At 54.8% G+C, this 24,669-nt stretch overlaps 1 pseudogene; it reads left to right on the top strand.

The window, feature by feature from the left end:
* The first annotated feature begins 22,531 nt into the window (after window positions 1-22,531).
* Window positions 22,532-22,631, top strand: LOC112909897 (U6 spliceosomal RNA; annotated as a pseudogene).
* Window positions 22,632-24,669: the final 2,038 nt, after the last annotated feature.

Below are 24,669 nucleotides of genomic sequence, written 5' to 3'. Positions count from 1 at the left end.
AGGGAAAAGCAGGCCCCATGCAGGGAGCCCGAGGTGGGACTCGATCCCGGGACCCCGGGGTCACACCCTGGGCCCAAGGCAGGCGCTAGACCACTGAGCCACCCAGGGATCCCCCAATGATGGTTTTTGGTTTCTACTTCATTTTACTCCCCGAAATTCCTCCCAGACAGACCAGCTGAGAGGGAGGCAAACTAACGGCACCAGACGGCGAGGCCTCGGGGTCCTCCTGCCCCGTCCAGGGCTGACCTGTGGGGACCTGCGATGCCTTACGGAGGTCGTTATGGGAAACAGGAAAACCATTCGCCTGCAGCTCACTTGCTGGGTTCTAACAATGTAATTACCTGAAGATGCTGGTATTTTGGGGTCCCTGGTGGGGCTCAGCAGTAGAGCGTCTGCCTCTGGCCCAGGCCGTGACCCCGGGGCCCTGGGATCGAGTCCCGCATCGGGCTCCCCGCACGGAGCCTGCTTCCCCCTCTGCCTGGGTCTCTGCCTCTCTCTGCATGTCTCAGGAATAAATAAATAAAATCTTTAAAAAAGAAAAAAAGATCGTGGTAGCTCAGACTCAGTGTGAAAAAAAGGCCTTTTCAGCTTCTGGGTAAAGGTGGGAAGCTCAAGTGGTGTCGACCTGGCCGGGCAGGATTTCCAGGAACTGGTAGCGGGAGCGGTTGCATTTGAGGTCGTGTAGGGTGCCATGGGGATTCAGAGGAAGGGGGGCGGTCTGGGGCTTATGGGTAAAGGGTTGGGGCGGAAACATCCCATCCAGGCGGATGATGAACCGGAGACAAAAGGCCAAACCACAAACGGGAAGCTGGAAACGTCCTGGCTGCGGAAAGCACGAAGCCGTGGGTGTTGTCTTCTCCCTCCCGGCGTCCCTGGTAGCCACCGATGGCACCCCCCGTGGGACCCGTGACAGTTCACTAATCACCTCTGCTTTTCTTTCGTTTAGCTGTAAGTTTAAAGTAAATATTGATGTTTTCTAAGATATAAAACCAGTCACTCATCACGACGCATTTCAACAAAACCAAACGGCTCGAGGGCCTGCACTTCCAGAGGTTTCTCCTAATTGGATAAAACCATGAGGTCTGTGCTTTTTCATTTGCCTGATTAATTACTGCTCCAAAACCCTGGAAAGCAGACATGGTCTGTAAGTGGTATCTGTTGTTTAATCGGGAACAGATGTTTTGGGGCCCGGAGAGTTACTCTTAAGTGAAGTGAATCATGGAACTGTATGTTTTGAAAGTGACGGTCCCGCAGCAGCAGGAAAAAAGCACAGTGTCTTCTGATGCTCAAATCACGGCCGTGATTGTGGTTTATCCAGAATCTAAGAGCACCAAGAAGTGGCACCGAGATGACAGTGGTAGTAACGGGTCCCCATCCACCCGGGGCCTAGGAGAAGCCCCAGCACTTGGTCCTCATCCACCCCGGGGCCTAGGAGGACCCCCAGCACTTGGTCCCCATCCACCCGGGGCCTAGGAGAACCCCAAGCACTTGGTCCCCATTCCCCGGGGCCTAGGAGAACCCCAAGCACTTGGTCCCCATCCTCCGGGGCCTAGGAGGACCCCCAGGACTTGGTCCCCATCCACCCAGGGCCTAGGAGGACCCCCAGGACTTGGTCCCCATCCACCCGGGGCCTAGGAGGACCCCCCAGCACTTGGTCCCCATCCACCTGGGGTCTAGGCGAACCCTAGCACTTGTCTTACCTGCACTCCCCTCCCTGGTCCCTGCTGAGCCCACCTCCCGTGGTCAAGCCCACCTCGAGGCGTCTCTCCAGCTGTTTCCCCCATCAGCTACCATCCTCGTCTAAGCTAACCCACCGTAGCCGTGGGCCTTGAGGGGCACTAAATTCACTCCCATTGGTTTGAATGAAGGCTTTAAGGGGGAGGCTGTTTTGAGTGCGCGGTCAAGGCCAGGGGCCCACACAGGGGACATGGGGCTCCCAGGGACCAGGGATGCTCTATGCCAGGACCACTCTTAGGGAGGGACGGGGGGACGCTGCTCCTGGCGCTGAGAGCTGGGGGGAGGCCGCTGTGTCAGGGAGGGGTCGGCAGCGAACTGTGGCCCTGCAGTCCCCGATGGGGGGTGTTTACCTCCAGCGCCCCGATGCATCTCCTCTTGGCCCAACCCGCCCGAAGGCCAGCGGCGAGGGGGCCCTGGAGACGCAGTGCTCGGGCCCCAGCCTTCCGGAGCACGGCGCAGGGCCGGGGCAGGTGCGCACGACACCCCAGGTGACTCCCCATGGTTGTCAGGGTGACAGTAGGACTCCCCAACTCGGAGCCACAGAGGAACGTGTGTGCGTCCCCCAGTCGAGGGTCGAAGCCTGTCCCCAGGTGATGGCATCACAAGTGGGCCTTTGGGAGGTGGTCAGACCACGGGATGGAGCCCCCTTGAGGGGGTCAGAGCCTCTGTGGGGACCCCTTCCCCCGCCTGTGACAGCAGGTGTGTGGCCCCTGTCGGCTGTCCTAGGATTCAGCTCCTTCTGACGCCATCCCCCCGAGTTGGCATCGTCCCCGCAGGCTGGGGGTCGGGTCTTTTTGTTGTTGTTGTTGTTGTTTTTGTTTTTTTTTGTTTTTTTTTGTTTTTTTTGGGGGGTCGGGTCTTAAGGCGCTGCCGCCCCCCGCCCCCCAGACCCGCCTGTAGGCCTGGGTTGGTGACTCCTTGTGCCCAGAGCGCTGTGATGGAGCTTCCCACGCCCGCCCCCCGCCCGGGCAGCTCGCAGAGCAGCAGTTTACTCCTTGCACCACTGGTTTATTGGGAAAGGAGGGACGGCGGGACGGGCGGGTGTGGGGTCGGGTCAGCTGCGGGAGGCGGCCCCGGGCCCCCTGCTTTGCGGACCTCATGGCTCTGGGCCCCAGGCCTGCAGCCCCACGGAAGCGCTCCGAAGCCTGCCCTTTTCCTTTTTTTTTTCTTTTTTTTAAAAATGATTTTATTTATTCACGTCCTCTGCAGGCACCCCGCCTCCTGGCACCTGTCCCGCCTGGGCCTCAAGGACAGACCCGGATCCCCGGGGAGGGGGCAGCGGCACCGAGGGAGCAAGTGCGTCCTGGGAGCCGCGTCTTCACGACCTCCCTGCCGGGGGCACCGGGTGCAGCTCCCTCCCGACACCCAGCCCCGTCTACACCGCTCTGCCCTACCTTACTTCCTTACTCTCCATGGTTAAATCCTGTCCCGGTTGGTTTGTTGGTTTTTTTATTTTTTTGTTTGTTTTCAGACTGTCTAGGGTCCTTCATACCTTTTTCTTTCTTTTTTTTTTTTTTGAGTTTGTAAAAATGGACCTTAATTTTTTTTAGAAGAGGTTTAGGGTCATAGGAAACTGGAACAGGAAGTTCAGGGCCTCGTCCACGTACCTCCTCGCTACTGCAGCCGGTTCCACCACGGTGGCACCTCGCCCGGTACCCGTCCCCGCTCACCAGCCAACAGCGATACCTTGTTATGGACTCGCCCCACCGTTTGCATCGGGGCCCACTGTTGTGTTGTAGGTTGTGTGGCTCTGCCCAGCGCAGGACGTCGTGTCCCCGTCACTGCGGGACCTCACGGGACAGTTCCACCACCCTGAAGTCCCCTGTGTGCCAGCCTGCCGTGCCCCACTCTCCGCCCCGAGCCTCGGCCGCTCTGGACCGTCATGCGGCCCCCGTGAGTCTTGCTCCCAGAACTTCACGTGGTTGGAGTCGTGCCGCACGCAGGCCTGGCCGGCGGGCCTCCCTCACAAGCGATTTGCACTTAGGTGTCCTGCGTGTTTCTCGTGGCGCGGTTGTGGGGGATGCGGCTCGGTCTGCTTAGCCGTCCACGTACCGGGGGACAGCCTGCTTGCTTCTCGGCTTGGGCCGTTCGGGAAAGAGCTGCATTAACCTCCGTGCGCAGGTTCTGTCCGTGGATAAACACCGAGGGCGCGGTGGCGGGACTGCCCGGGGGACCGTGCGCAGCTTCGTGAGACCCGCAAAGCTGCCCAGAGTGGCTGTGCCCCCCGGCGCGCCCGCTAAGGGTGCTCGAGGGCTCCCCTTGCTCCGGGTCTTGGTTTCTGTTCGTTGCTGCAGGGGTGCGCTGGCACCGGGCTGCGGTTATAGTTGGCCTTTCCCTGACGACGACGGAGCACCTCGAGCATCTCTCCGTGGGCTTAGTTGCCGTTTCTGCTCCAGGCCGGACTCTCAGCTTTGTCGACGCTTCTGCGGGAAGGCTGCTTTCCTCCACGGGCGCCAGCCTCTGCCATCTGACCAGACTCTTGACACTCGGTAGCTGGAAGCCACAAGCGTGTCTCTGGGGGTCACGCGGGCTTCGGGCAGGGCTGGGTGGGCTGGGTGGCTGTGCTCCGGGGCTCGGGGCGAGGGCTGCTCTGCTCCCCACGGTGGCCTTACACACTCGCCCCACGTTTCACAACCTCTCTGGGACCAGTGGGAGAGCCGGCACCCACGTTCATGGCAAAGGCAGAGGTATGAGCGGGTGAGCAGAGACACGTGAGATGCCCCAGGACCTGGGCTCATGGGTACGTAGCCAGAGGAAGCCCCGTGGCTAGCCCACAGTCAAAAGCCAGGATGAGGCCCTAGGGAGGGTAAGGATGCACGGGGGAGGATAGAGAACCGGGAGGCCATTGGGCAGCACGGGCCACCCACCGTCCACCCTTTGGGTCACAATTACTCACCCCCCTCCAACACATAAAACGTCCTTAGCCTTACCCAGAGCTTCAAAGAGTGTCACTCAATCACGACATCATGATGCCATGATCTCCACGGTCCCCACATGCCAGAGGCCTCTAGACAAAAGTGATCAGTTATCTCCTGTACCCAAGCTTGCAGAGCTGGACAAGCGGGAAGAAAATAACGGAAATAAATACTTCCGTGGGAAACGCTCCTGTTTCTGCCCACATCCCATTGGCCGTATCAAGGCGTGTGTCAAGCCCGCCGTCAGAGGGCACCCATAGCAAGGCCGTGGCAGGGCAGCGAGAAAGAATTGGGGACGATACGTCAGCCAGGGCAAATGGCAGTGGGAGAAAGGTTGTCCTTCATTTCCATCATCTGGCCACTCTGCAAAAGGCTTGAGAAAATATACCCTTTTTGGGGGCATCTGAGCAAATTTCTCAGAATGCTTCCAACCTGGAGTCCACGGGGCGGCTCGCAGGCCATCTGACGTTTCCCACGATTGCAGTCGGTTTCAGTCAAGGTCTGAAGTGATTCTGCCCATAGGACTCTCAGAAAAAAACCTTTCTGAGTTTTTCTTTTTTATAAAGTGGCAAAATATTTTAATGATAATAAATACCCAGTGTTAGGAAGGTTTCAGAGAACCTTTCTGAGTTTACAAATGAAAACAAACAGGGGCAGCCGTTTAGCGCCGCCTTGGGCTCAGGGTGTGACCCCGGGGTCCCGGGATCGAGTCCCGCGTCGCGCTCCCTGCATGGAGCCTGCTTCTCCCTCTCCCTGTGTCTCTAATGAATAAATAATAATAAAAAAAAGACCAACTAAAATTTGATTCCATATATACTTCCTTATGCATCATGGTTTTAGGAATTTCAGCAATTCCAGGTTTGGACCAAAATATATGTTATTTAGAATAATTTATAACAGATATTATCTTGGTAGTAGCAGTAGATTGAAATTGGTATTTTAATTTCCCCAGATCTTCCTGAGTATGTCAGATTAAACAAGGTATCCCTCAGTGAAAACATTTGTGTAATTAGTATAATTTGTATAATTAGTGGTTAACATATTAGTCCAAGAAAAATCTGTTTAGAAGATGTCAGAAGCACGGAGAAAATGAAAGACTAATGTCTGGGTACAGGCTTTATGCAAGTCTGATGGTTCCTAATTGTTTTCATTTAAGAAAATTGCAATAGGGTTTAACTGGGTTTTCAGTTGATAGAACTTTTAAATCTAGCTTTGGTAAAAGCTTACTCTGTGATTTTAGCATTTACCCCAGAAGTTCAAAGCTTTGAATGACATGGTTCCAACCAAATTCCTTCCAGTCTCATTACATTTTAAGGGCACGATTTCTCAGCACATAGATCTGTGGTAAACAAGATTTTTTTTTTTTTTTTTTTGGTAAACAAGAAAATTAAAGGAATACAGTGGGGAAAACATCTTTATGAGATTTTTTTTTTTTTTAAATTTTAGTCTGCCTGTGTGTCAAAGTTCATTCGGGACGTGCTTCTCTGTCCCCGACGCGGTCTCTCCGTCTGTCCGTCTCCGTAGTTGCCGTCAGTCCGGGCATATTGGGCTGCGGTGGGGTGATGCCCTTACATCTTCTAGGAACCCGGTTGTCCAGTTCCGAGGATCTCCTTGTAGACCAGGGTGACCCCAACGTGCAGCATCGGCATCACCGGGAGCCGCCTGGAGCCCCACGTCCTTGGGCTCCTCCCACACCTGTTGGTTCCCACCCTCTGGGGGTGGAGCCAAAGTACCTGTGTGAGCAAGGCCTGCAGGTGGCTGTGCAGCAGGTTAAGGTCTGAGAACCCTGCCCCAGCTGCCACCTTGTTTCTTCTAGAGTTTGGTCATTGCCTTGAGGACCTGGCGGACCCGGCAGTGTCCAGGGCTGGTCTTTGTCTCTAAGCCATACCTTGAGGGCCAGACCCTTGACCTCATCTTTGTCTCCAGGCTGTTCTCTTACTTGAGAATCTTCTACTGGCTGGGAAGTCTGACAATAAAAAAGGAACCGTTTCCCAGACCAGCTGGTCCGAGTTCCCTGGGTGCTGTCGAAATTCTCACAGCCTGACCAGTTCTCTGAAGGGACCCGCTGCAGGCGGCCGGCTCCCGGCCGGGATCTTCGGGAGCCTCCCCAGCTCCCAGGCTCCTGGGATACGTTTTCCGTCTTCCAGCCTCACTCCAGGGGCCCCACCCATCCCGAAAGTTCGTGAGAGGCTTAATGATTATTATTGTTCCCAGGCCCGAGGGGTGGCTGAGGTTCGGGGTGGCTCTGCGTCGCCCTGCAGGCAGGTGGGAGCGGGGAGGGCTCTCGGGTCCCGGTTAGGCCAGCAGGTCACTGGTGAGCCACTGGCCAAGGCAGGCCACGCAGTCAAGCCAAAGCTGATGAAAATGCAGCGGGAGAGCGAGGCTCTCATCTCACGGAGTTGAGGAATGAATCTTGCAAAGGAGAGTAAAGGGATAGAAGTCGATTAAGCAAGGACGCAGAGAAAGCTCTGGGGGGTGAGGGGGGTTCCCACAGGGTTGCCCACGTGCGCCTCCAGGGACAGCCTTTAATTAGAGCTGCCCAGGGAGCCTGCGGCCTTATCCTTCTTGTGACGTCCCGGGCTGAGCGAGGACTGGTGAGAACATCCTTAACGGCTTCCTTCCTCCTGGGGTTCTGGTTATTTCTTTTTTTTTTTTTTTTTTAAAGATTTATTTATTTATTTATTCATGATAGACCTAGAAAGAGAGAGAGAGAGAGAGAGGCAGAGACACAGGAGGAGGGAGAAGCAGGCTCCATGCCGGGAGCCCGACATGGGACTCGATCCCGGGACTCCAGGATCGCGCCCTGGGCCAAAGGCAGGCGCCAAACCGCTGAGCCACCCAGGGATCCCCTAGGGTCCGGTTATTCCTTGTTGGTTGCAGGCGACCATCACAGGAAAAGTATCTTCCCCCCCACACCCAGGGCATGGTGGTCTGGTTTGTCCCCTTATCTCTGGTTTCCTTACATCTCAGTATTTTTGGGACTTTGTTTTGTAAACAAGAAAATTAAAGGAATACAGCGGGGAAAACATCTTTATGAGCTGTTTTTTTTTTTCTTAATTTTAGTCTGCCTGTGTGTCAAAGTGAGCCTGATTCCATGCCCCTGCCCGTCCCTCCCTGCCCAGCCCCGCGTGTCCCTTACTCAAAACCATGACAGTAGCATAGATACAGGGAGGGCGTGGAGCGGAGGGCAATACTGCAACCTGGTGTCACCCCCACCCTCCAGGGTGAGGCTGGGAATCTCTCCTATGAGCTGCCATGACTATAAAAAGTATTCTCTTTCAGAATCTTTCAACAATAAATAATATTATTGTTTTTTGTTTCTTTCTACCACCAATCAGACTAAGTTTCAGAAGCTTGGGGTCATGTCGCCATCGTGCTCTTCGAGCCCAGGTGGTGCCTGGGGCACGCAGATGCTCAGTGACTGCCTGGGGAAGCTGCACGCGACCAGATGCGCGGGCAGCGGGCCAAGATCCGCAGGGACCGGGAAGCGGGTGCTGGCTGCAAGCCGGTGGGCCTGTTGGCAGGGGCTCGTCCTGGGAGAGCAAGAGCCCGCCTTGCGTCTGAACTTCGGGGGAGCAAAGGGACGCTTAGCACTTGGAAGATCCCGAGGGCCAAAAAAGGGTAATAAAGGGGGAAAAAAACGGAAGCAAAGGGAAAGTGCTGAGTGGGGAGAGCTGGGTGGGTTTCATGGAGCTCTCTCTTTTTCTTGAACCTTTTCTTTCGAAAAGGCTGAGGGAAGGTGCTCTGAGTCGTTGCCCCCGGCGCAGCCTGTCACCGCCCGTGTTTCGCAGCCAGGGCCAAGCGTCCACCGGGGCGGGCTCGGGGGTGAGGCCCACCTGCCCTGGGACAGCGAGTGGCGCCCTGGAGCACCTGCCCGCTTGTCCCCTCCACCCCGCACGGCTGCGCCCAGCAGGCAGGTGGCCGGGCCAGGAGCTCCCTTCCTCCTGACCTTTGGGCGGGTGAAGGGCGCTGACCCCGTGCCCTGATGACCCAACCCATCTCCCGCCTCCAGGCCGCCGGAGGGAACCTGGGCCAGGCCTCCCGAGTCTGCAGCCGCTGGGCCGCCGCGACCTCCTGCCCGGCCTCCTGCCCGACGTCCCTGGTCCAGCGGCCCCCCACCAGGGCCAGCATTCGCGAGAGCAGCACTCGGAGGAGCACGGCCAGGAGCCCGCGTAGGCCCAGGGCTGGCTGCTGACCGACGGGGCCCCGGCCCACCTCAGGGAGCTCCCCGTTTCCCACTGGTGGCCTGGGGAGCAGCAGGGCGAGGCCGGGATGGCGGTTCAGGCCCGAGGTGCTCAGGCTGTGGGAGCCTCACGGCGGGAACTTCCACGAGGCCACGTTGGCTGTGTGACCACCGTCTGGTGCATGCTCAGGGTCGGGGGTCTCCTCTGTTGGGGACCCCAGAGGGCATGCCAGGGCCTCCTTCTGTACACTCCTGGGGAAGGCCACCGGCTGCCACCACCTTCCTGCGTCCCGCGAGGTTGTTCCTGCTGCCCCCAAACGGCCCAGGGTGCTCGCAGCGGCTGGCGGTCCCCACCGTGGGCCCAGGGTGGTCCTGCGAGTGCCCACGACACCCACCCGAGCCCAGGGCACCCGGCAGCCCGGCTAGGCCACAACACGTGGAACCTGCCTCAAGAGGTGTCCACCTGTGGCTGTGAGGGCCCCGCCGCTGCTCCCACAAGGTCGGGCCCTGTGCACTGGCCTGTCCTGTGCCCCCTGCGTACCGGGTCGGGCCGGGGCTGCCGAGGCTTCGCTGCTCCACTGTCCCTCCCACAGGGTCACTGCTTGATGGCGTCTGCCAGCTCTGACCCCATAACACAGGAGCTCCAGTGGGGCCGTGGATGGGCTTTATGGAGTGTGTGGGCCCTGAAGCTATGCCCGCCTTCCCTCAGTGGGGCCAGGGCATTCGCGGAGCTCTGGGACCCCCCACCCCGACCCCCTCCCACGAAGCTCCGGGACCTCCACCCACGAAGCTCTGGGACCGCTCCACCCCCTTCCCCTCCAGTGGAGAGTGTCCTTGGGGGAGGGTGCCCCTGGGGGGAGGATGCCCCTGGGGGGAGGGTGCCCCCAGGGGAGGGTGCCCCCAGGTGGAGGGTGTCCTCAGGGGAGGGTGCCCCTGGGGGGAGGGTGCCCCCGGGGGGAGGGTGCCCCCAGGGGAGGGTGCCCCCAGGTGGAGGGTGTCCTCAGGGGAGGGTGCCCCGGGGGGGGGGGGGAGGGTGCCCCCAGGTGGAGGGTGTCCTCAGGGGAGGGTGCCCCGGGGGGAGGGTGCCCCCAGGGGAGGGTGCCCCCAGGTGGAGGGTGTCCTTAGGGGAGGGTGCCCCCAGGTGGGTGCCCCCGGGGAGGCCGTCCTGCATCGCTGCCCGGTGGGCGCCCCCGCAGCACGCGCACTCGCCCTTTCTCGACGCCCAAGGCCCTCCCCGGGGTGGGGGAGCCCGCTGGCCTCCTCCCTGCAGCCGCGCGTCCCCACCCCCGGGGCTCCAGCCCGCCGGCTGCCCTGACCGCGGGGCGTGGAGGGCGGTTGTGCCCCGGACGCGGCCCCGGCGGGCAGAGCCTGGAGGTGCGGGGCGGCCGGCGGGGCGGGTGCACCTGCGGGTCGCGCGGGCGGGGCTCGGGGCGGAGTCGGGGCGGCCCCCCCCGGGGCCCGGGCAGAGGGAGGCCGGCGGCGAGGAGCCGAGCCCCCGAGGGAGCGGCGCAGGCTGTGGGCCGCGGAAGGGTCCGGGGACTCGGGGGCCCTCGCCCGGGCAGCGGGGAGCCCGGCCCTCGGCGGATGCTCTGGGCGCCGGACACGGACAGCGGAGCTGCGCTGGCGCTCCACGTACTGCCCGAAACCAGCTGGGGGAGGCCCGTACGGCTGCGGGAGGGCGGCGCCCCGGCCCCCGGCCCCCAGCCCCCGACGGCGGAGGCGCCCCGGGCAGCCGGTCCTCCCGGGTGCACACTGGCCGGCAGGGTGGGGGGCGCCAGCCCCGCCCCGCGGACACCGGGCCCCGCCCCTCCCGCCGTGGCCCCGCCCACAGCGACACCGGGCCCCTCCCCTCCCCTGTGGCCCCGCCCACGGCGACACCGACCCCGCCCTCCCTCCGTGGCCCCGCCCACAGCGACACCAGGCCCCGCCCACAGCGACACCGACCCCCCGCCCCTCCCTCCGTGGCCCCGCCCACAGCGACACCGACCCCGCCCCTCCCGCCGTGGCCCCGCCCACAGCGACACCGACCCCGCCCCTCCCGCCGTGGCCCCGCCCACGGCGACACCGGCCCCGCCCCTCCCGCCGTGGCCCCGCCCACAGCGACACCGGGCCCCGCCCCTCCCCTGTGGCCCCAGGAATCCCCGCGCCACATGCCCTGAGAGGTGCTTGGCCACGTTTGTAGCTGCCGCGCCGTTCGGGTTGAACCGCGTTCCCCAAGTGGGTTCAGGGCCTACTTCCCAAGGCCTGTGGAAATGGCCTTCTTTGGAACACAGGGTGTTTGCAGGTGACTGACCAACCTAAGGCCCTTGGGGTGGCCCCAGCCGCGCGCCCGGGGAGATTCGGATAGAGGGAGGCGTGCGGGGAGCGACCGCGCTCCCAGGGCGCAGGGAGGCGCAGGGGGTTGCGGTGCGCAGGGAGGTGCAGGGAGTCGCAGGGGGGGCGCAGGGAGGTGCGGCGCGCAGGGAGGTGCAGGGAGGTGCAGGGGGGGCTCAGGGAGGTGCGGTGCGCAGGGAGGTGCAGGGAGTCGCAGGGGGGGCGCAGGGAGGTGCGGCGCGCAGGGAGGTGCAGGGAGGTGCAGGGGGGGCGCAGGGAGGTGCGGCGCGCAGGGAGGTGCAGGGAGGTGCAGGGGGGGCTCAGGGAGGTGCGGCGCGCAGGGAGGAGCAGCCGTGGAGCCGCCGAGGCCGGGGCTGCGTGGCGGGCGGCCCGGGGCGCTGGGGTCGTGAGCGTGTCGCTGCGCGCTGCCCCTGCGAACTAGGGAGGGTGTGGTAACTCTTCTGACATTAATAAAGATTCTGAAAAAAAATAATAAAAGTGCAAATGCTAAGGGGACAAACCAAAGCAGCCGCAGCCGGTGGGAGGCCTGCGCCGGAGCCCGCAGTCCGTGCGGGAGCGCAGACCCTGCAGGAAGCTTCTCGGACCCTTTGGCTGCTGAGGGTCCCGGGGCTCCGAGCCTTTGCCGCCCCGTCTTGGGTCTTGGTCGTCGTCACCATGCTGAGCCCAGCCCTGTATTCAGTGCTTTATTTCCATTACTCCGTTTCTTCCTTAAAAGGGTGGGTGTCAACAGACCCACTTTGCTGGAGGGGGTACTGGGGTCACCTGTCGGGTCCGCGATGGGACGCGTCGAGGGGCCAGGACCTGGCCTGTGGGCCCTGAAGGACTGGGGGCAAGTGTTCAGACTAAAATACACCTGCTTGTGGGTAAAGGAGTCCTGGGGCGGGGGGGGGGGGGGGGGTGGGGGTGGGGAGGGTCCTAGGAATCTATCCACCAAAGAAAGATCATGTTTTCGGGAAAATATATCCCGGGTTTTGTAAAATTGACTAGCTAAGGAATCTTCCAAACACGTTCCTTCCTTGCTTGTTTACAGATTACCCGAGTCACTAAATTGAAATACTGCTTTACTTATAACAATGATTCAGAAGTTTTAAACATATGCAGAGATGTGTTTTTTTTTTTTTTTTTTTTTTGCTAAATAATGTCAGAAGATTCAAAATCTATCTTCTGTTGCTAGAGGAAGCAAAGTGCTGATGGGCTGTTTGATTAGGGATTAGCAGGATGGGAGCTAAATGGGGGGCCGGGGATGAAAGTTACAAATTAAAAATAGGGGGGACAAGAGAGAAATCTCCCCACCCAACACACACAAAATCAAATAACCATCCTTTTGGGACTGATGAAGATGGCCCTCTCCATTCCCCTTTCTCCCCACAAACGTTTGATTCAAAATATGGAGCGTAATCATGACACATAAATCTGCAGAATTAGTTTTTTTCTGACTTAAAAACCCCATTTGTAGAACTACCGCAGGAAATTATCGTCACAAAGTTGCCGTATGCTTTGATTAGTTATAAAAGTTACTTAGTAGATAATCAAAAGACACCTATTTTCTAGTTTTCTTGATCAGCGTAGTCTCTGTGGTGCTGTATTAATCAGATCTCAGTGACATACAAGTATGAGAAGCTTGAGTCAAACTGGCTTAAAAGGAGGACAGAGTGGGATTAATCCGTTCACCTAATTGAAAAGTCTAGGGGCAATTAGTAAGGATAGATTTACGGACCTAGAAGATAACCAGTCTCGCCCATTGCTAATAAACATGTGATGTGAATGTAAATCTAAATCTCCTAGTTCTCTGTACGTTGCCTTCGGATCGTGATGGTTTGAAATCACTCAGTGGCAGCCTGAAGATAACAGTCCTTGCTGTGTAATTATTATTATTATTATTTTTATCACCGCTAAAGGGTTGTTTGCTTCTGAATGCCGGGAGAGACATTTTTAAACTTTAAAAATTTAAAATTTGCTCATGATGTTTATTTTATCTTTGGATGTTAAGAAGAATGGAAAACGGACCCAAAGTTAACCGAACAGCCCCTCCAAATAAAACATGCATGACATCCCCAGATAGTACTTGACCTTCACTGTGTGCCTGAGGATGGCCAGCTCCGATGGAGTTGCGCTTGGATTGCACAATTCTCGGCAGGCCTTTATCTGGCCTGTTGGACTGTGTTGGACTCTTGTGAGTAAGCACGTGTTTTTTTCCGTCCTACCTCCCAGACTCCTGAATGTCCCATAAAGGTGATGTGGGAATGTCCCTACATGCTAAAATGAGGCCCAGCTTCCGTGCTCTGGATTTAAAAGTTGGGTAAATACGAGTTAATGGGTAGACCTTGCCATTTGATGGCAGAGAAACACCTTTGTCAGGTAAAGATGTCGCTCATATTTTAGAACCATGGAACTTGAGAGAGCCAAATCCTCCAGACCCCACGTGGCAGATATTTTGGTCAGGCCTGATGAAAACTCCCCGGTTGGTAGGTGACAGTGGGACGATGTGGAGAGAGCACAGTCTGGATTTTAATTCCCATTCTGACACCATCTTGGTGGCTTTTCTGGAAGGATGGCGATGCTGGTCACCAGGGCCGAAGGTGCAGGAGGGAGAACGGGAGGGAGTTGGGAGTCCCACACCCACAGCAGAGCTGCCCAGACTTCCGTCTCGTTGCTACCTGAGGTTGGGGTTCTGTTCCCTGGATTGTCACAGCACGAAGAGAGCTTGTGGGTCCCTTTAGAGGCGGTGGGAACAAGACTCCCTCCCTCTCGTATTGCGCTCAGCCAGGTGGTAACCAGAGGAGAGCTGCGTGGGCCCCAGGGTGTCACGACTCCCTCAGTAGTTACCTGCCCACAGACAATTAGCCCGGGCAGACGCCCATTCCTGGGTGGCTGTGGTGGGTTTCAGTATCGGCTCATTCAGAGGCCTCCGACTCTGAAGGCTGTGACATCCTGGGTGAGGTTTTCTGAGTAGAAACCGGGCGGTATGTTCTAATAAGCAAGCCTTTAATAGGGCTGAAACTGGTTCATTGTTTTGCATCTTCCTGGTAATGAGGACAGGGATTTAGAATCTGAATTCCCTTTCCACCAGCAGGTACAACAATGCTTAGGAAATCTGCGTGGGCACATACGTGTATGTTAAGAAGAAACGTAGCCCGTCTTCGTTCACCATCAGGCATCCAGGTCCCCAGTGAAAACAGGTTGTGAGAGATAATTCCAAATCCACCGTCAGGACCACCCTAGGCCCAAGGTCTAGCAAAAATATCCTTTTAGGTTTGTTGTCCGCCTCAGAAATCCCTCAAATGTGACCCATATGATTCTGATGAGAAGGGTCAGTGGACTCCTACAGGAGAGGCACCTTCACCTCTGCAATGTGGTTTTTTCCACATTTGTTAATTTTGAATTCATTTTTTTTTTAATTTTTATTTATGATAGTCACAGAGAGAGAGAGAGAGAGAGGCAGAGACACAGGCAGAGGGAGAAGCAGGCTCCATGCACCGGGAGCCTGACGTGGGATTCGATCCCGGGTCTCCAGGATCGCGCCCTGGGCCAAAGGCAGGCGCCAAACCGCTGCGCCACCCAGGGATCCCCTGAATTCATTTTTAAAAGATTTTATTTATCTGAGAGAGCTTGAGGGGTGGGGGGAAGAAGGAAAGGGGGAAGCTGAGTGGGGAGTCCGACCTGGGGCTCCATCCCAGGACCCCAGCATCACAACCTGAGCCGAAGGCAGGTGCTTAACCGACTGAGCCACCCACAGGCACTCTGGTTTTCCAGGGTTTCTCATCCTGCTGTGTAGTCACTTGCTCTGGCCGAGCGCACCCTACAGCCTTGCGTGGAGCTGACAGCGACTATAATGCCGTGGGAGGCCAAGCTGGGCGGGCGGAGCGAAGACAGAGACGTTGCAGTCTTCACCAGGATGCAGCGAGTATGATTGCTCAGAGGGGAGGGTAACCATATAATGCAAAGACCAGGAATGTCGCTTCTCACTGAAAAGATTGCACAAATCTCTCAGATTTCTCTCCAGACGGTTGGGCATGATGGTGATTGCGCTGTAATCTGCGTGTGGGTCGTTGTTGTTCTTTTTCCTATTCTTGTCTCATCCTATGGCATTTCTAACGGGTGCTCAGAAAAATACGGTTGGGACGGCATGGGCACCCAGAAGCCAGGAGTCTGAGCACCCACTACCACGTGTCAGCTGTGTGACGCTGAGCAAGTCGTTTGGCCGTCCCTGCAGATTGAGGGTGATGCTTTCCAACATCCCATGTGGTGGTTGTATCCAATGAGGGGATGTGCGAGAAAGTGCTTTGTAAAACGGAAAGCCCCGGACGGATGCGACTTGCTACCACGGGTCCCTTCACCAGGGAAGTGATGCTATGCAATTAACTCCCATTGGCTTTCTCCGCCCCTCCTTTGGGTTCGCTAACTTCGAGAAGCCCCAGCAAGGTGTGCCCAAGCATAGACATACATCATTGCCCACCCTAGAAATGGTAGGAAAACACCCGGGCCCTCGAGGACGCATTCGTCGTAACATTTCTGGGCTTTGTATCAAGTTGAGAACTCACGTCAAGAGGCCTATGCTTGACCAAACTATTTTTTTTCTCACTCTCCCCAGTACCTAAAAAGGATCATATAGTCCTAATTAGGCCTAGAGAGGCCCACAAAACAAATGTGTTTCCAAGAGCTTTGGATTTATGAACTAAAGACTGTAGGCTACTGTGTATTTTAATATATTCAGAGAGACAATTAAGATGACTTTACTTACGGTTCTGGAAAACAGTCTGGGCAGCGTTCAGCTGAGCGTATAGCCGTTCTCTGTCAAAAACCAAACTGGAATGACATTTTTTGGAATCAGCTCGCTCTGTTAAAAGCAACCAACCATCTGAAAACACTCCATGAATTGGGATGAAGTCGTGTAAAGTTTTGTGATCCTCAGGAGAGGAACAAAATCTGGAGGAAAGTTCAGCTGCCAAAGTGCAGGAGCAGACACCTCACAAAGGAGGGAGTGAAATGGCCTGCGGTGCGTGAAAGCGCTCTCCCTCACCGAACAAAGAGGTGTCCGTTGAGACAACAGCAGAATGCCTTTACCGGAGATGGACACGAGTCATCTTAATGGTCCCGTGTCCTATCCTGTGCGTGAGAGCGTCACGGCGCAAGACCTCTTTGGATGACAATCCGGCAAGAGCTGAAATGTATAGATTGGGAAACACCATGAATGAAGGCGTTCACCGCAGTCTTGTTGGTGGTAAGGACATTGGATACACCTAAATTGGGAAAAGCCAAGTGTTCTTCGGTGCTGGGGCCTGGCTGGATCCATGGGGTGGAGCCGGGTGCCGTGGGCTGCACGCGCAGTCCAGTCATCCCCGCGTTGAAAGCCCAGCCCCGGGGATGTTAGGAGGGTGCTCTGGGGAAGTGATTCGGTCAGGACCAGGACGGTGGGGTCCCTGCGGTGGGATTAGTGCCCTCATTAAGGGGGGGAGAGTCAGCGCTCTCTCTCTCTGCACCCCACGAGGGGCCAAGGCCAAGACGTGACTCTGTACAGCAGGGGGAAGGCCTTTCCCACATCTCAGCCGTGTTGGTACCCCGATCTTGGAATCCCAGCCTTCAGAGCCGTGCGAAACACACGATTGTGGTTTGAGCCCGTCCGTGATGCTGTGCATGGCAGCCCAGGCCGGCGCAGACCCCAACCCGACGTGAAATGTCATGCCGTCCATAAATTTCATTGTTTTGAAATGTACTTGATAACATGAGGACTATTGTTCTAGAACATTCACTATAATAAAGACAGATTGACAACCTCCATGCCATGCGTCATGCTGCCTGGGAACTCTACGTAGAAAAGGAAGCGGGAAAGAGAATATAATAAAACGTGAGAGTTACACCGTTAGGTGAGGCTACGCGTGGCTTGTGTTTTCTTTATGTATTTTTATATTTTCCAAGTTCTGTATAATTAGCAAGGACACATTGTTATGTTAATAATCAATAAAAGCGCCGTATTAAGTAGAGCAAATACTCGGCGTCCTCTCAAAACTGTCAGCGGAGCCCGACCTGCAGGTGGAGGCCCCACCTGCGCGGCAAGGGCACTCGGTTGGCCGGATCTCCGCCTGTTTCTCCGAGAGGGATTCCAGCTGGAGCAGTACGTGTCGTCGGAGTGAACACAGGCCTTTCAGTTCTGTCAGCATCAAAACCCTATTGAGTAAGTACAACAAGAATAAAAAAGGAAGAGGGTGAAAAAAAAAACCCTTATGATTTTCCTATGCTTTTTCTGTTTTTTTTTTCCCCTTTCCCTTTGCTGTAAATTCTGCCCAACTGATATTCCGAAAACGAAGATAAAGAGAGTCAGGCATTTGGGACTTTTTTGACAATGTTAATTAAAATGGCCCAGGGAAGACATGACTGAGACATCTTTTTATCTAAGATGGAGATGAAAACCCCGCGTGTTTCTAGGGTTTAACGGCACCCGTGTGATCCCATCGTTTCTAGTTCTGCTGACAGAAAGGGCTTTCTCCTTGAAACCAAGTAGAAAGCCACTCAAATCCTATCCAGTTCCCCCTCAAAGTAGGCTAGAAATCACAATGCAGCATCAAGAAGGAAAGAGCTGGTTGGCAGCGGTGCTGGATGTTTCCTGACTGTGTCTCTACGTGCATTTTGCATCCGTCACCCTGTCCTCTGTCCAGGACTGGCCGTTGGGGCCTGCGTGGATGGCCCATGCCCCAGGGATCCCGGTTGGGTTTGGCCGACGGAAGGCCCCGCAGCAGAAGGGGAAAGACCTTCGGGTACTTCCTCCCTGGCCTGTCGGTGGCTGTAGGGCACAGGGCCCCAGCGCTCTCCGGGCCCGGGCTCGTCCGTCGCTCTCTCCTTCAGAGGCGGTCGGAGCGACCTCCTGTTGCCCCTAGCCCACGGGTGTCCTGCCATTCCCTGTTGGCGGGGCCTTGGTAAGTAGTGCCTTCGCCAAACTCTCTTTTATCTCTGTTTTTGAATTTGCCCTCTCTTTCCCGCCAGGATGCCGAGCCTTCCACTAGCTCCTGAGACGACGCAGCCTCATTCTGTGTCACGGCTCGCCGCGAGAATATTCTGATAGCCCATTTGACAAGCCCACTTTTCATAATTGTATGGTTGGGGGAAGAGTCTGTGGACATCTCACAGTGTGACAACGGTCGGTCTCAAGCGCTCGTCTGGACGATGATGGATCTTAGCAACTGGGTTTCACAACACCCTGCTGGGTCGACACAGAGGTACGCCTCAGTCCTCGATGAGTACTGACGAAGAGCTGAGTTCTGTGCATTAAACACGTAATAAGAGTAGACGTGTTATTTTAAAAACTGTGCCATTTTTACTCACAGACATTCCAGCATGCTTTCTCCAGGCACAGGGAAAGGAAACAGAAAGTTCCAGCAAGCGTACCTGAAATTGCCTGATCCGTCATCTACGACACAGCTAGTCCAGAGGAATGGCCCTGGGAATGTGCTCCATATCCTACATGTAAGGGTGGGAAAAGGATGGGAAACTATTGTTGGTTCACATAGCAATTTATTTATTTATTTATTTTAAAGATTTATTTATTTATTTGTTTGTTTGTTTATTTATTTATGAGAGACAGAGAGAGAGAGAAAGAGGCAGAGACACAGGCAGAGGGAGAAGCAGGCTCCATGCCGGGAGCCCGACGCGGGACTCGATCCTGGGACCCTGGGGTCATGCCCTGGGCCAAAGGCATGTGCCAAACTGCTGAGCCCCCCAGGGATCCCCTACATAGCAATTTATTAAGGAATTCCCTGGACTCAGGAGCTCTACTGTTCGTCATCCAAGGTTTTCATCGGCCTGTGCAGTATAGGGTCACTAGTATTTTAATTAATATTCACCAATAGGTGCTTTAGAGGCACTGTCTTATTTAGTCCTCATACCTATTCACATCTCACCGATTAAGAGTTCGTCAGTGGGCTGAAAGGGAGACGGGCTTTGAAGCACGTGGCCCACCTTGACCAGGGAGCTCTGGGTTGGGTCCCTTGGTGCAGATGTGATCTGGGTGGAACTCAGCTCTGCCTCCTGCTGAGGCTGCGACTCATGGATCGCAAATGGTGGGTAGAACAACAACAACAACAAAATTTCAAATCCCTTTGGTCAGTTTAATTCAATTACGTTGCTAGATGTGGTGGATGCTGAGATGAATGAAATACGGTTCTGGCCTCCGGGGATCTGAAGCCTACTTGGTAGACAGAGATATAAACAAATAATGAGAGAGCTGTCATAAAATGTGATTCAGATGATAAAAGAAGTATGCTTAAAATTTAATGGGAAAACAGACGAGGGAGCAATTCTATCTCTGGGATGTAGAGGAGTGTCGGGAAAAATTATGCACCAGAGGTGATGGTTAAGCTTGACCTTGAAGGGTGTGTAGGAGTTCAATAGTGGAACTGGTGGAGGAAGCGGTGGAAGGGCCCGGCAGGGGTCTTCATTCTCATTCCTGACAAAGGCTCGGAGTCTCCAGTTGCCTTCGGCCTCCAGTTGCGTTTCCAACATTGGGGACTTCCTGTGACTTGTCCAGATTTCTCACTCAGTCCTGTTTGGGTCTAAGTACCATTGGAAGAGAAGCTTTGGGAGGAAGGAGAGCTGGCTGGTCTGGAATAAAATCTAACCATTGATCTTGATCTCAGCAGGACCATGTACTAACCTGAGAAAACCATCCAGAGACCCCGAGTCTGAAAGCTGACAGCCGCGTACCGTGTGAGATGTGTGCGCAGTTTGCAGGGCCTGCCTTTCGCTTGGTTTTACAGATTAATCTTGGAGACGACTATCTCCCAGAGACCCCTGTGGCCGCATGGAGTCTGGATCATGAAAGTATGAGGGAAATAGGAAGAAAGGAGAATTTATAGAAGGGATTTAGCAACTCAATACTATTACTCATTAAGGATGCAGTATTATATCAGACCCAGATGAGGGAAGAGGATTTAGAAGATTGTCCAAGATGTCATGGAAATTGATAGAGTTTACTTGACTGAGGAAAGCAGACAAGTTAAATCCAGTTTTAGATTTTTAAATATGTGAGAGCCCTGCAACTCTTATCTTTGCCCCCAGACAGATGTGAATTCTTTCTTGCTAAGACCCAAAGACCCTCTTCACCACTGTCTTATGTCATCTTGTCTTAGACCTACCGTTGTTTCTTGTTCTGCCGACGTGGCCGACGGACACACCCTCAAGTCATGCCAGTGAGACCGGTGGCCGGGGCAAAGGGCAATGAAGAGAAGAGTGGGAAGAGTGTGTTACTCTTTATTTAGAACCCAAAATCAGTGCCTGGGTGTAACAACGAAAAAAGTAAAAGGACGTAACAATGAAAAAAGAGGTGACACTTAGACATAAATGTGCAGATTTTATAAGGGGAAGAAAAAAACCTTTAAGACACTCTTGGAAGACGTAAAAGTAAACTTGAACAAATGGAAAGAAATCCCTGTTCTTGGATGGGTAGGAAGACTCGGTATCCTGTGTTCAGAGAAAATATGGCTAACTTCCCCTATAACGTAGGCATGAGAGGATCCTTTCTAAATGCAGCTCAGAATTCAGAGAAAGACAAGAAAAAAGACGAATAATTCAAGCTGCCTGGAAATGAAATATATTTGCATGGTAAAAATTTTAAGAAAGTCATGACAAGGTCCTGAGATAATTGGGGGAATACGTTTGGAGCATATATGACAGTTAAAAGGCCGATCCCCCTAACATACGCAACGTAACCAGATGTGGGAGGTGAGAATGCTCGTCCAGCTTTCTCCTGGCTTATCGGCCAGTCTTCACCCTGGGTTTTCCATAGAGGCCTCAGCAATTAGCTGGCTGTGGGGTTGATCTGATTTAACATTTCATGGTCACTTTGTTGTTATGTTTTCACTAACTTCTTGTACTTTCACTCCCTGGGACCTGCTTGATTTATGTGTTTTCTCAGATCACATTCTGAGCTGTGCTCTGCACCTGGTGTTTTTCCTGGGCCAGCCGTGATGACTGGTTTGCCGGGCTCTCGTTTCGTGGGTTCCTGGTGAGATCCGCCCCTGTGTGGGTGGTAGGAGGCCCGGGGAGGGGCATTGGATTGAGGGGATCCTTCAGGAGAGATGAATACACTCCAAAATATGCTTAGTTTACGGTCTTGGGGCTTTCCAGGTGTTATTAGACCCAGAGGGCCCTTTCTGGTGTCTCAACAGGAATGGATATGTTTTCAGAGGAGAGGGGTAAAATAAATAAGTCTGAGGTTATAGATATCTAAATCAAACCTCCATTTTCATTGTTGTTATTTGAGTAATCATAGTTGAATGCACACAGACTAAATTTCATTGTCGTTGAAGTAATTAAAGTGTCACGGATGGACAGCAGGAAGATAATGGTGTTCTGGAAAGAGAATGTTCTGGAAAATTAAAGGAATGGTGCCCACACTGCCCCACCCCCACCCCCTCATGGTGCTGGGGAGCAACTTCAGCCAGAGATTCGTGCTCGCATCAGGACAGAGGAATGCATTTTCTGGAAGTGTGGTCTTACAGATCTCTGGTCTGGATTCTGAGCTAGAGCCACAGCTGACCTGCTACTGCCACCACCACAACGCTTTGCACGAGTAGAGGGATTTCTGTTGTTTTGTCTTCAGAGAGGGAGCGAGGGTGGAGGGTGGGGCGTGCAGAAGGGCAGGAGAGAAAATCTTGGGCCTGCTCCACACCCAGCAGGGAGCCCGAGGCGGGGCTCGATCTCTCAACCCTGAGATCCTGACCTGAGCTGAAATCAAGACTTGGATGCTTAACCGACTGTGCCAGCCAAGGGCTCTGAGGGCTTTCCGGTTTGGGACTGATCTCATCTGGTCTTCGTGTGGCTCCATGAAGCAGGCAGGGGCGTGTATCGCCGTCCCCGTTCTGCAGGTGGGATCATCGAGGCTGAGAAAGGCTGAGATGCGAAGAGACAACCCAGCGGATGACTCTGGATTAAGAACCAGGGCACCCGAGATGGGCTCATCTTACCACTCACCACCTGCAACGTCCTGAGCTCAGCTTCTGTGGTTTCCACGCCCCCACCCCCACCCCCACCCCAGCTTCAACTAAATGAGAGGTTTGTGCAAGATGGTCCTTGAGGGCCCTCCCAGGGTTACTGGAACAGGATCTGATCACTTGCTGGGCTTCACCAGGAGCTGGTTAGTGGAGGTGAAACAGTACTCGACACCCCTGAGCTGCCAAGGCCTCCCCCTACCCCACACAGAGCAGGACCAAGAGCTCACCGGGGATGGGGGAAGCCTTTTCCTTCTGTGGACCACAGATGGAAGGCATACGTTCTCCTGTGTGATTCCAGGAAATTTTTAAAGTTTACTATTTTCTTGTAATGTTTTCCAATGCCTCCTGCATACATTTTATTAATATTTTCCAGCTTTACTGTGCTCACTTCGGCAGCACATACACTAAAATTGGAATGAGAAAGAGAAGGTTAGTGTGGCCCCTGCGCAAGGTCCACACACAAACATTTTTAGCTTTATTGAAGTATGATTTGCGTGCCATAAAAATCCAACTGTTGTAAATACGTAGTTCAAATGCTTTTTAGTAAATTTATGGACTTGTGCAACTGTCACCATAATCTAGGTTGGGAACCTCTGCTTTATCTTAAATCATTCCTTTGTGCTCCCTTACATCAGCCTCCACTCCCTTCTCCAGCTCTGGGCAACCCCTGATATGCCTTCCGTATCTATAAATTTGCCTTTTTCTGGACAGTTCACAAAAATAGAATCATGCACTATGTAGCCTTTTCCATCTGGCTTGTGTAATTTAGCATACTGTTCTTAAGGCTCGCCTACGTTGTAGTCCACGTCCGTAGTCCATTCCCTTTTTTATGACTGAATAATATTCCACGCTTTGGGTATAGCATAGACCATATTTTGTTTACCTGGCCATCAGTTGGATAGTTGGGTTGCATTAAAATGCTTCCACATTTTAATGATGGTGAGTAATGCCGCTATGGACACTTAAGACTGAATCTCTGTGTAGACATGGGTTTTTTATTTCTTTTGGGTACGTTCCTAGGGATAAAAATGCAGGTTGGTTTTCTTATGTTTTTATGCAGTACGTGACCCTCTACTTTTAATCCTTATACTTGAGTGAAAGATTCACAGGAAATGTGTGGTGGAGCCAATGTGTAGCCTGTCGTAATGGGCTTGCGATGCCCGGTAGCTCTTACAGGAGTGTATCTGTCTCTGGAAGTAACGCAACCACGCAGAGTAGCCGTGGTTACGGTTTGTGTCCAACCTTCGAATTCGTAGGTGGAGGCCGTCACCCCCAGCACTCAGAATGTGACTGTCTTTGGAGACAGGGCCCGTGGCCCAGTGAGGTCTTCAGGGTGCGGCCTGCACCCACCACAGCTGCGGTCCTCCAAAGGAGGGAAGGGCCCCAGGAGCCTGCGCACAGAGGCCACAGAGGACATAGCAAGATGGGCCATCCGGACGGCAGAGTCTGGCTCGGGGGAGGCCAAACCTGCCTCACCTCGGGCTCCGACTTGAGCCTCCAGAACTGTGAGGAAATAGAGGTTTGTTGTTTAAGCCGCCCGGTCCGTGGGATTTAGTCTTGGCAGCGACAGGCCCACACACGGTCCCGGACTTCAAGGAATTTGGCCCAGCGCCTTCGGGAGGCTGTCTGCGGGCCGAGCCTTCACCCAGAGCAGCCTCCAGTGGCGCTGGGCTCCGTTGTCCTTCGTGCCCTCCGGCGCGGCTGCCTTCTGTGCTGTAAAATCGCGGCGGGGGGGGTGCTCCTTGCCTTCCTCCAGGTCACAGTCACATCGCCGGCTCCCCGAGCGACCCTGAGCTGCCTCCTCCCTAGATGCCTCCTCCTGTTTGGAGGCCATTGGCCTCCAGCGACCAGCTGCCTCCACTTGGCCCCGCCACCCCGTCTGCCCGCTGCCGGGCCACCCTGTCCCTTATGTCACCCCATCCCTCACTCCACCGTGAGAGCCCCTGGTGGCCAGGGGGTGGGCTTTGCATTTGCTGCCCTCTGACCTTGCCTCTGGCTCAAGGCCTGACACAGAATTGTGCCAATTCCTTAAACCCGACAACTCCAACTACCAAGATGTTCGTCAAGTTCCAGAAATGTGTCGAGACGTGAAATACTGGTCAGTGCAGTAGGAGTAGAACAAGAATGGCTACAAGCATGGGAAGAGCAGACCCAGCACGTGGGCAAGTGACTGCAAGGGCCTGGGGCCAATGACTCACCAGCCCCAAACCTCGGCTGCCTTACCCCTGAGTGAAAGGGTTGACCTAGCGAGGGTCTGGGGACGGCGAACCCTCAGTAGCCACCCAACTCTTGGTGAGTTCTGCAGGACGTGCCTCCCTGGGTACGTGGCTGCTTGAAGACGCTCAAGATCCAAATTACGTTGCTCTTTGATTAAAACGAACTTAGAGTGAATTTTGAGTGTCTGGCTTCCAAGTATATGGAATTTAGAAGTGTTAGTTATTAGCCTCTGGGGGCCCAAACCCTTGAGAGGGAAAGAAGGTAGAGGAACCTACATCATCCACCTTTTGATAATGGACAA

This window comes from Vulpes vulpes, chromosome 2, assembly GCF_048418805.1.
Source record: "Vulpes vulpes isolate BD-2025 chromosome 2, VulVul3, whole genome shotgun sequence".
Classification (NCBI taxonomy): Eukaryota; Metazoa; Chordata; class Mammalia; order Carnivora; family Canidae; genus Vulpes; species Vulpes vulpes.
Note: the sequence above shows the minus strand (reverse complement) of the source record. Positions and strands in the feature narration are given on the sequence as shown.